Below are 13,167 nucleotides of genomic sequence, written 5' to 3' on the forward strand. Positions count from 1 at the left end.
CCTATTGAGTAAATTAGTATTCTAGTGCCTCTCCACGCTACATATCGGCATACATTTGATTTGTGCGCAGTGCACACATCGAGTTTCACTCTTGTCTCTACATCACAGGTCTTGCTATATAAGTGCAGATCAATTATTTAGCAGACATCCCATGACAAGACACTCTGTGAGAGTCTGATGTAACCTTGCGGAGAAACTCGACATCCAAAACACACGGCAAATGTTTTCTTTAAAAACACACACACACACACACACACACACACACACACACACACAGGGTGAGGTTTCACACTAAACAACAGTAACATCTGGCTCAGAGATCACAGCTTCTGTGAGGCATCCCTTCAAAGGCCTCATTAAAGACGAGGAGGACTCTGCTAATCTTCCTACAGAGAGCAGAAGCAGGGCTACGGTTTATATTTATCACGCCCAACCATGTTGGGGGACTTTACATTTTAGATTACCAGTATGTGTTGCTATTGGACTTGTGCAATATATACTGAACTATATGGTCTTCAGTTACAGTATGATATATTTATATAATGTATCTTGCAGAAGCAGGGCTACTGTTTATATTTAACACGCCCAAACGATATTGGGGGACTTTACCGTAATTTCACAATTATTAGTCGAGGTTTATACATTGACAAAATGTTTTCAGCTATAAGGTTAATACACCACGGCAGTTAATGATATTAATATAGTTTTTGTTTTTTTTTTTGGGGGGGGGGGGGGTTTCCGACTTGCATAAAAAACAGTCCTGCGGTTTATACATTATGTGGCTAATACACAGGAAATTACTGTAGATTTTAGATCAGCAGTGTGTGTTCTTATTGGACTTGTGCAAAACACACTATGGTCTTCAGTTATAGTATGACATATTTATATCATGTATCTTACAACACCAAGCCCCATACCCAATGCTGACCCCATGTACACATCACAACATAAACAAATAAATATAATGTATTTGTGTAAGTATAAGAAATGAAGCTTTACGGAAAAGGCAATTATAAATAACTGAAGGTGGGGGGGGGGGGGGGGGCTACATTCCATTTTCTTCTGATGATTGCCGTCCTGATAACAGCACCACCTACAGGCCACTGAGTGCAGCGTGTGTAGCCTAAATCCATGTGGAACTCAACCTTATCCCAGTACAACCTCCCCGGTCGTGACCGGACCACGTGCGCGTACGTACACGCTGGCTGGCATCTGGCGAGCAGGCGTCGGTCGGTCAGTCCCTGCCGTGTCCCGGTCTGCTCCCTGCTGTTGCACAACCGACGTACAGTACGGCGGATTCTACGACAAGGTCACTCACAATCTGACCTGCCCAGAAGAGCATGTTACAAAGAAGTGACATTGGGGGTTAAAAAAGAACAGCACTAAACAAAGCTGAACGTTCATATCATGCCTTTCCTACAGACAGCGTGGCTCCAGCCTGCCAGCATGGAAAAGGGAAGTATCAGTCGTTTTTGATCCGCTTTTGCCCTCTTGGATTATGGTATATAAAGCCAGTTAATTACAGGTCAGGGTCAGCGCTGGTATGCATGGCAGTATGGTTAGAGAAGGCATACTGAGGCATGCAATCCTCTCTCTGCAGTCAGTGTTGTCCTCAACCTACACAAGTCATCCTCCAGACAGGCGAGGAGTCGGCCACCATGTTCTTTGAGAAGATGGTAGACGACAATGTGGACAACAGGCCTATGAACTCAAGCAGATTCTCCATCTATTGGCCTCCTCTCTTGCATACACATACATACTTGCTCGCTCTCTCTCCGTCCCTTACCTCTCACACACACACACACACACACGTCCCCTGGACCCGATCCTCCTCCATCTCTCTCCCAGCACTCCTACAGTCATTTCCTGTGTATTGGCCGCATTGTGTATAAGCCACAGGACAGTGTTTTATGCAAGTTAAAAGAAACAAATCCATATTAATACCATATTATCCTCATAGCTGAAGATATTTAGCAAAATCAATGTATAAGCTGTGGCTAATAGTTGGGAAATGACGGTAGTACAGTACTAGTCCAGCACCAGCAGTCCTCCTCCCACACACTGGGACACCTCAGCACCAAGACAGGAACACTCACCGCCACCAGGCTCTGCACAACTCCAGAAACCATTACTCCAAAGAATACAACCACCACAGATCGGTCTCTTTATCTCCCTCTCTCCCTCTCTCTCTCTCTCTCTCTCTCTCTCTCTCTCCTCTCCTTCCTCCCCCAGTCCTCTACAAAAACATGCTCTTTTGAGCCTCACATCCAACAGCCTGATGGATATCAACATCTTGACATGGGCAACAGAGCGGCCCAAACCATCTGTATTCTGGTCCCCCCCCAAATGTAAACAACCACCAGCAGCCAGTCTTGTGTCGACATCCATCCCTGACATGGACACTCCGTCTTGGGTCAACTTGCCCTGCTGTCCCCCGCGCGTCTGCCGTGTCTCGCAGGAGAGCGCTCAGCTGCCACACGCCAACTGCTGCCGCTTAACGAGCGCCCCCCCCACCCCCGTCCCCGTCCCCGTCCCCGTCCACAGACAGTCCTGTCAGACGCGTCCGGCGTTTGACAGGAGCCGCCTCGGCACCGGCGGTTTGTTCCGGCGCGCTCACCCACGGCGTCGCCCCACATGATGAGCCCCGTCAGGCTGCTCTCTCCGGTTCAGCGTCTCGGAGACCGCACGTCACCACGAGGACAGCCGCGGCTCTGAAATGCACCAAAGCCATACAGTACATCCCCAGTAACAACCTGCGGGGCTATTTTCAGAGGCGGCGCAGGATGTAGAAGCTGTCGGACATGGAGCGCGTCGTGACCCAACACACCTCAAGGATCCAGAAGTACTGTACATTTTCCCGGGGTGGGACGGTCGTCTCGTATAGAGTGCTCGATTGCATTGGATGCTGCGGTTGCCAGTGGCACATAACTGCTTCCTTCCTCTTTTTATTAGCAGTCCATTAGCAAGACTGCTACAAACAAAGCAGTTATCCAAAACTACAGTAGATGTAGTGATAGATAACCCAATTGATTAATAATGCATTAATATTAATAATGCGTTTGTTATCCAAACCCCACTGGCTTGGTGACTCTTCATACCAAGCTCACTGTATCATCTTTAATGCTTTTAGCGGCTTTAACCACCTGAATCTCAGGAAGAGCATTTCCACACCAGTGAGAAAATGGCCTATCGACAGGGTTCCCACTCTACCTCAATTGCAAACTTCCATGACTTCTCCTTTCCCTGACTAAAAACCCTGAATTGCCATGACCTATAATGAGGTAAGGGTTCAGAGCAGCCGCGTAACATCCAATAATATAAATTAGAGTGGAATATATGAATAAATAGGCATTGACTAAACACAGTTGGGTTAACCATCAACACTCAAACAAGCAACAAAGCTAATAATCAGATGTACACCAATCCTGCGAGGAAATCTATTTGTATTAATGCGTTAAATCTGTATTAAAGCAACTTAAAAGTTACAAGTATGTTTTAAACTGCTACAAAAGGATTACCTCGTATTCCATGACTATACATGTCTATTCTAGATATGGGAGGTCTGGTATTTTTAACAAAATTTCATGACATTCCACAATTCCATAGGGAACACTATCAATGTTCCCTCTACTACCAGGACAGCCAACCAACCAGTGACCAGAGGGGATGACGACGTTACAGTTTCGAGAGTGGTGGTGGTAGAGCTAGATGAAGCCATAAACCGGTTGTGGCAATGCCAGCATCAAAGAGTAGTAGCTGGAAAAATTATCCATATTATCCTCATAGCTGAAGATATTTAGCAAAATCAATGTATAAGCTGTGGCTAATAGTTGGGAAATGACGGTAGTACAGTACTAGTCCAGCACCAGCAGTCCTCCTCCCACACACTGGGACACCTCAGCACCAAGACAGGAACACTCACCGCCACCAGGCTCTGCACAACTCCAGAAACCATTACTCCAAAGAATACAACCACCACAGATCGGTCTCTTTATCTCCCTCTCTCCCTCTCTCTCTCTCTCTCTCTCTCTCTCTCTCTCTCCTCTCCTTCCTCCCCCAGTCCTCTACAAAAACATGCTCTTTTGAGCCTCACATCCAACAGCCTGATGGATATCAACATCTTGACATGGGCAACAGAGCGGCCCAAACCATCTGTATTCTGGTCCCCCCCCAAATGTAAACAACCACCAGCAGCCAGTCTTGTGTCGACATCCATCCCTGACATGGACACTCCGTCTTGGGTCAACTTGCCCTGCTGTCCCCCGCGCGTCTGCCGTGTCTCGCAGGAGAGCGCTCAGCTGCCACACGCCAACTGCTGCCGCTTAACGAGCGCCCCCCCCACCCCCGTCCCCGTCCCCGTCCCCGTCCACAGACAGTCCTGTCAGACGCGTCCGGCGTTTGACAGGAGCCGCCTCGGCACCGGCGGTTTGTTCCGGCGCGCTCACCCACGGCGTCGCCCCACATGATGAGCCCCGTCAGGCTGCTCTCTCCGGTTCAGCGTCTCGGAGACCGCACGTCACCACGAGGACAGCCGCGGCTCTGAAATGCACCAAAGCCATACAGTACATCCCCAGTAACAACCTGCGGGGCTATTTTCAGAGGCGGCGCAGGATGTAGAAGCTGTCGGACATGGAGCGCGTCGTGACCCAACACACCTCAAGGATCCAGAAGTACTGTACATTTTCCCGGGGTGGGACGGTCGTCTCGTATAGAGTGCTCGATTGCATTGGATGCTGCGGTTGCCAGTGGCACATAACTGCTTCCTTCCTCTTTTTATTAGCAGTCCATTAGCAAGACTGCTACAAACAAAGCAGTTATCCAAAACTACAGTAGATGTAGTGATAGATAACCCAATTGATTAATAATGCATTAATATTAATAATGCGTTTGTTATCCAAACCCCACTGGCTTGGTGACTCTTCATACCAAGCTCACTGTATCATCTTTAATGCTTTTAGCGGCTTTAACCACCTGAATCTCAGGAAGAGCATTTCCACACCAGTGAGAAAATGGCCTATCGACAGGGTTCCCACTCTACCTCAATTGCAAACTTCCATGACTTCTCCTTTCCCTGACTAAAAACCCTGAATTGCCATGACCTATAATGAGGTAAGGGTTCAGAGCAGCCGCGTAACATCCAATAATATAAATTAGAGTGGAATATATGAATAAATAGGCATTGACTAAACACAGTTGGGTTAACCATCAACACTCAAACAAGCAACAAAGCTAATAATCAGATGTACACCAATCCTGCGAGGAAATCTATTTGTATTAATGCGTTAAATCTGTATTAAAGCAACTTAAAAGTTACAAGTATGTTTTAAACTGCTACAAAAGGATTACCTCGTATTCCATGACTATACATGTCTATTCTAGATATGGGAGGTCTGGTATTTTTAACAAAATTTCATGACATTCCACAATTCCATAGGGAACACTATCAATGTTCCCTCTACTACCAGGACAGCCAACCAACCAGTGACCAGAGGGGATGACGACGTTACAGTTTCGAGAGTGGTGGTGGTAGAGCTAGATGAAGCCATAAACCGGTTGTGGCAATGCCAGCATCAAAGAGTAGTAGCTGGAAAAATTATTAACGCGATTAGTTAGGTACCCCAATAGAACATTACAGGCTGGACCTAGTGGAGCTCACATCTTTCTCCAACCACAGAAACGGAACAATAGTACTGGCCCAGCTACTCAAGACTGTTGTGGGGGGGGGGGGGGGGGTTGTTGCATCAACAGCTGTGTGCTTAGATCAGCTTTCTCCCCTCTGAACACCAACTATAGAAACTCCCTGCTGCCTCGACGGCACTAGCTGCAGTTCTCTAATGATGCTCTAATACACAACGCCTGGATGAAATCCAGGACACACTGGTTTATGGCGTTATGCAACATACCGTTATGGGGCAATGGAACTGTGAGTGGGACGCCATATCAACTTTTGAAAAAAAAAAATGTTTTATTTAATTATTTTTTTAATAAAAAGTTGATCACATAAATGTGGCGGGAACATTCGGTGCCTGCCTGGCGTTGGGGGGTGGCACCTGGACGCGTTGTAATTGGTTGGCAGCGACAGCAGATAGCGCTAACGTTCGGCCGTTCCCGTCCCAAAGAGGATGACTGCGCGCACCCCCCCCCACACACCCCCACGGCACAGGAGATGCAGGCAGAAGTGTTTTATTCAGCAGTTTCCCCTTGAGTGGGACGCACGCCATGAGCGAGACAGGGAGAGGGAAACCAACGAGAGAGAGAGAGAGAGAGAGAGAGAGAGAGAGAGAGAGAGAGAGAGAGAGAGGAAGAGAGAGAGAGGAAGAGAGAGAGAGAGAGAGAGAGAGAGAGAGAGAGAGAGAGAGAGAGAGACAGGCAGAGAAACAGAGAGAGAGAGAGAGAGAGACAGGCAGAGAAACGGAGAGAGAGACAGAGAAGAATTAACAACAAGAGGGAGAGATAGAGATGCAAACAAAAGACACAGAAGAAAGAGTGTGTGTGTGTGTGGGTGAGGAGGACAGATGAGGAGGTAATGAAAATCTGAGCAAAAGAGAGAAATGGGAAAAGGAAGGAAGCAAAATATAGAGGACAGAAGCAGAGAGACACAGTGTGTGTGTGTGTGTGTGCGCACAAACAGAAGGCTGTTGGGGGGGTACAAGATTGAGTGTGAGACAGTGTGAGTTGTGAGGAGGCGAGTAACACAAGTCGGCAAACAGCCAGAGAATCCGTAGGGAGGGAGCCAGTAGGTAAACACACACACACACACACACAGCGCTCGCTGTAGCGGAGACAGCCACAGCCGCGGGTCGGAGGTCACACTCATTCCCACGCTAAAGGCTCCCTCGCCCCCCGCGCTGAGGAGAACACCTTCAAGGTCATCCCACCTCCGGCAACACCGTCGGCAACCGTCGCTACGGGAATGCCGGGCCTGTAGCCAATCGCAATGAATCTCACAAGGTGGCTGTCTAAAATTAATACTGAAAATGAAGGGGAGCGGACACACACACACACACACACACACACACACACACACACACGTTTGTTAATTGAAAATAACTGCACAGCCCATGCGTAAAGGTTCAATGGCAGAGGCACACAGTGAGAATTTCAATTCCAGCCAAAGCATCTGTGAGGCAGCCTGGCAACTTGGCGCGCAATATTAAATCAGATTTTAATAGCATTGTCGAACAAAACGGAAACAAGGTCTCGTACATGGCAATTCCATCCAAATAATTTCATCGAGAAAAGGAAGGGGTGGGGGTGGGGGTGGGGGGGGGATTGGGTGGGTGGATGTAGAGGCGGCTGCAAATCACGCCGTACAGCACGGCTGGAAGTCTCTGTAGTCCTCCACCCCCACTCCCTCCCTCCCTCCCTCCCCCCACCCCGCCCGACATCCGCGCTGTTGTCTTGTCCTTGCCCGACATCTTCCATTCTCCGACCGTAGACATCAGCGTGTGGCATCAATAATTAAAAACTGCGCCGAGCGAAGCCGCCCCTCGCTGGGCCATTTCTCACGGCTTCGGACGACCGGCGTCCTCCTCTGTGTGTGTGTGTGTGTGTGTGTGTGTGTGTCCTCCTCCTCCTGGTGCTGGACGAGGGCTGCGGGTAAAAACGGGCGACTCGACGACGGAGAGGAGTGGACCGCGGCTACGCTTGAAATGGTGTTTACACAACACCGAGGGGTAGTGTGTTCTGAGGGTCTGACCAGAGGCTGCAGGGAGAGAAGTGTGTGTGTGTGTGTGTGTGTGTGTGTGTGTGTGTGTGTGTGTGTGTGTGAATATATACATGAGTAGTGTGTAAGAGTTGAGGGGCTTGAAGCATGATTTTACATATATAATGAATGGGTGTGCGTGTGAGCAGTGTGAAAGAATGCATGTGTGGATTTTTTAAAACGCATGCTCATGTCCTGCATATGCACACACACACACGCACAGCTATAATTAAATTACATTTTTGCATAGGACCCAAGAACAGCATTGCATGGATAAACACCCAAATGGCTCAAGGTGACTCTTTTGGATCTTGGCATTGGCTCTCCATCTTTTGACAAATCTATATTCTCATCATGGATGCTTGTGTCCCTGGGCTCACACACACACACAATCGCACGCACACGCACACACACACACACACACACACAGCGTTACGTAGAAAGGCAGTTGGCTCGGCTTCCTGGGAAGACAAGCTCTTGGCAGCGGCAGCAGGATGAATCAGTGGTTATTTACACTCAGGACAAACTCCAGCAGGGGCCATACTTCCTCATCACCATCACGCACCACGGCAATATGGAGACCCACAGCGCGTGTGGGACGGCCATGGGAAAACAGATAGGCCGTTCAGCAGGTAATCAGGGGGTGTGAACGCCACTTTTAAACACAGACAGATAGACGGTATTCGTTGATCCCGAGGGAAATGCTTCCTCCACGCACACACAGGCGTTGGTCAAGGACACCTCCGCTGTGGATGTGGACATGGGAAAGGGAGGCTCCGCCACTCCCTGTGCCCACATTTTCCCTACCAGTCAGAGATCAAATTGGTTATTGTTATGATTGTCGTTATCGAGCCAAGATCATTTGTGTGGTAAATTGTTGCCCGTTTTGGAGACAATGTCTTGCCAATTTAAATCCCGAGTCTCAGAAGATTTTCAAAAATGATTATGGGATGCCTGAGGTCAAATGGCAATCGACTGTTCACAGATGCCACTGAGACACAGTCGCTCAACTGTCGAGACATTTCTCTTCACTCAAATCTCCCTCCTCCTAACGAGGCTGGCAGAGAGGCAGAGAGGCAGAGAGACAGAGAGACAGAGAGGGAGATAGACAGAGAGACAGAGAGGGAGATAGACAGAGAGACAGAGAGGGAGAGAGAGAGAGAGAGAGACAGACACAGAGGCTAAGGCATCTAAAAATAAAACCACCATTGTCTGTTTGGACACCTGATTACGTTGCTAATGCAAGAAATGAATGGCAAAGCATTTATTCCCCCCCCCCCCCCCCCCCCCACACACACACACACACTTTTCCTCTCCCCTCCTCCAGGTCACAGATTTGAGAGTGTTCAAGAGCCGTGCTCCCTCCACCACTCCCTGCCAAATGCTGTTCACCGGACCTCTGCCATATGGCAACCCCATGCTCATGACGCTGATACAAGGTGTCCTCCCTGGGCTGCACAATCCCATTTTGGACAGACTTTTGCCAACCTTTTTTTTTTTTTTTTAATGCAGAGCCTTCAAAATGGCTCTACATGGTGTGTCGGAAAGCCAAAGATTTTGACCACGTTGGCACACTCGGGTCATGATGACCGGACTCTGGTCAGGGAAGGCTGCCCGTTCCATCTGCGCAGGTGACTCTGCGTTGGAGGGTTTCTGCTTTGTAAAAAGGAGAAAAAAAAATAACTCCTCCCACGCCCATCACGGGATGCAAATAAATGCTCCGCAGTGCTAATCCCAACTATGTATGCAGACGCAGACGTGTGGGAACACAGCCTGGTAATGCCCCTTCATATGGAACAATCAATCATATGGCATGCAGACAGATAAAGGCCTACACAAATCCTCAGAGGTGTGTGTGTGTGTCTGTGTACTGTATGTGTGTGTGTGTGTGTGTGTGTGTTTGTGTGGTGTCATTAACCTGTACAAGAGGTATTATTTCAAATGAACACACCCACGCGCTCGCTTGAATTTCAACAAATACAAACCGCCAGGCGACTTCTTGGCATTCACAGCACTTTTAATTAGACAGCAGCTAATGAAGAGAGGCACTGAATTGAGGTCAGTCGTGTGTGTGTGTGTGTGTGTGTGTGTGTGTGTGTTTAGTGAGTGAGTAAGAGTGAGTATGTGAGGTGTGTGTGTGTGTGTTTTGGAGGAGGATTGGAATGCAAATCAGACCAGACACTCCAGACAAACCAGGCTTTGAAGAGGACCAACAAGAATGACATTTCATCTGCTTGATTAAACTATTTCTCCTCCATCTCATTGAGGGCGAGAGAGGAGGCAAAAAAGCCAGAGATTCCCAAAAACAACCGCCAAACACCAAACACCCCAAGGTCAGAAGGTCACCCTTCAACGGTCATTGGCAGCTGAAAAACTAAAATCGAGTCACATGCATCGTCACAACCCCTCAATTTGCCATTGCTGCCCTACTGTAGGTCACCTTATGATACTTTATGGACTTCATCTGCAGTTCTACAAATACATTCATTCAGTCATCTATACATTTAGATCCATAAAATATACCTGAAATTGGCATATCATAATAATAATAATAATAATAATAATAATAATAAAAACCAAATCCAGACATACACTCAAACATCTCCTGTCAGTGCATACACAAACCCAAACCTATACACACACACAGCGCTGTGGGGCAGGGGGAGATGGGTAGGGGCTTATGCTGCGTTCCCACACAGAGCTGCCTGGCAGCCCAAAAGCCGTGTCAACAGAGAGAGCTGGCGAGCCCCGACTGCCACGTCGCCCGGGCAAGCTGTCACTCTCCCACAGCACAGCACAGCACAGCACAGCACAGCACAGCACAGCACAGCACAGCACCCCACACACACACACACACACACACACACACACACACACACACACACACACACACACACACACACACACACACACACACACACACACACACACACACACACACACACACACACACACACACACACACACACACACACACACACACACACACACACACACACACACACACACACACACACACACACACACACACACACACACACACACACACACACACACACACACACACACACACACACACACCACACATAATAACTCAAGCACACGTCACACACACACACACACACACACGATTCAACCACACACACAAGCACACACACACACAGGATTCAAACACACACCAGATACAAACATACAAACACACAAAAGGATTCAAACACACATACGCCACACACACAGAATCATGTCCTGCCAACACCAGCCTTCGGCCAGACATTGGGAATTCAGGCGGCGCGATTCGATAATGGGCCTATCAGTTTTTCCAAAGCCCCCTGACTGGCTCCGAGCTACAACATCTGCTGCAATATGAACATTTGGGTATTCCGGGCATGGCTGCCACAGATAAGGGGAGGAGGAAGGGGGGAAGAGAAGAGAAGAGAAGAGAAGAAAAGGGTGGAAGAAATAAAGTCTCCATTTCCAACACCTGCACACAGGGGAGACCTCGGTCGGTGCGGCTGTGGATGGATGCCTGCTGCCACCCAAGGCTTTGGGCCCGCTCATATTAGCACCTCCCTGAGCAGCGACACCTTTGGCTTTCAGCTTTATTAAAGCCGCGCGTGACGACAGCGCTGGGAAGCCTCGGCAGCAGAGGTGGGGAAGCAGATTTGTTGAACTAACTGAACTCATCATTGGCCTCATCAAGCCTCAACACCACCACCACCACCACCACCTCCATCTCCTCCTCCACCGCCCAGCAGAGGGATCGTGCATGTGTGATCTGCATCGACAAGTGTGACTTTTTAATTGCCAAGGTGTGTATCCAGGTGGATAATTAAGTAATGGGCCGGATTAGAGGGCCTCTAGTGAGAGCTCCAGAGACAGGACAGGAGAGAGGGGGAGCAAGACAGGCAGGCGGCTGAGCAAGAGCTGCTTTACTCGGGGCAGAGAGCAGGGCTGGCTCTGAGGGGCTGGGGCGTGGACATGCCACATATGCACATACAACATGCTGCAGAGACAGTCTTCTACCATCTCCCCTTCAACTACACTTTGTGACTAGAGGTAGAGCTGACCGGACTCATCCTGTACTAATCGAACTAATATAATAAGAATTCTTACAGAATTGAAGTTTGCTGATGTCCGTTTTTTTTATTTTGCCTTATCGCATTTAGCCCTTCTAATAATAATAGAAATAATTGCACTGTATTTATATTCTAAATCTTAGACCTCAGTGTATGCTGATACTGCACCATTCCCACCCTCTTTTCAATTGTGTATTGCATCCTGTGTCTTGCCCGAGCCTGTTGGGGTGTCCACGACCATGGCAACCATGACAGGGACAACAAGGCCACACTCCCTCTCCGGACAATTGTATTACCCCTCACCCATCTATTAGCTTCTATTTATTTGTAAATGTACAAATAAATAGATTTAAATAAATGTATCTATTCATTTATTCTTATACATTGCTTACTGCCCTTAGTCTATTTGTACTGCTTTTATGCTATTGTTGAGTGTTGTACTGGAGAGCAAAGGTTAACCAGTTGTTGTTTGTTTACGAAAACCTGGTCAATAAAGCTGACTCTGAGTAAACAAATAAAAAAACAACACCATCAATAGTGCAATATGAAAAATTGTTACTATAGAAGAATGATCACGATACACAATTTGCTCTTGAAGGATGGACGAGCAGAGAAGACGATAACGAAATGTGAGCTGGACAAACAGAGACAGAAAAATGGTAGGATAAGAAACTAGGAACGAGCATACATACAAACCCACTCTACTCCACTCCATTTACTGAACAAAATAAACATGACGCCATTTTGAAAGCCATGAGGGACGTCTGCACTTTCGTAGTCATTGTTGGAGCTGCTGCAAGTCCCCAGCACAGAACAGAACAGCACACGGCACACACACCCATAATGCCGTAAATATGTAATTACTCCAGAGCAGGTGGCACATTTAGAGAGAGCAGGGCTCTGGGAGTTACTTTCAAAGGCCTGAGCTGACAGAAGGGCCACTTTAAAGCAGCTGCCCGCACCGTGCACCTCTCTCTGGGAGGCAGAGGGTCAAACACGAGTGGGTCACTCACTCTCTTTCTCTCTCACACACACACACACACACACACACACACACACACACACACACACAACCACACCACACACACACACACACACACACCACACCACACACACACACACACACACACACACACACACACACACACACACACACACACACACACACACAACACACACACACACACACACACACACACACACACACACACACACACACACACACAGCTATGAGGGCCATCTAAGTAAGTAAAGTAAGTGTTTAATGAATCCCTCATGCACAGACTGAGAAATGACATTAGCAGCAGGTTCCACACTTCACTAGCGTATCACCCATAGATATACTATACTCACGTAAGTGTGTGTGTGTGGGGGGGGGAGGGGTGT

The sequence above is a fragment of the Sardina pilchardus genome, chromosome 12 (assembly GCF_963854185.1).
Source record: "Sardina pilchardus chromosome 12, fSarPil1.1, whole genome shotgun sequence".
In the NCBI taxonomy this organism is placed as follows: Eukaryota; Metazoa; Chordata; class Actinopteri; order Clupeiformes; family Clupeidae; genus Sardina; species Sardina pilchardus.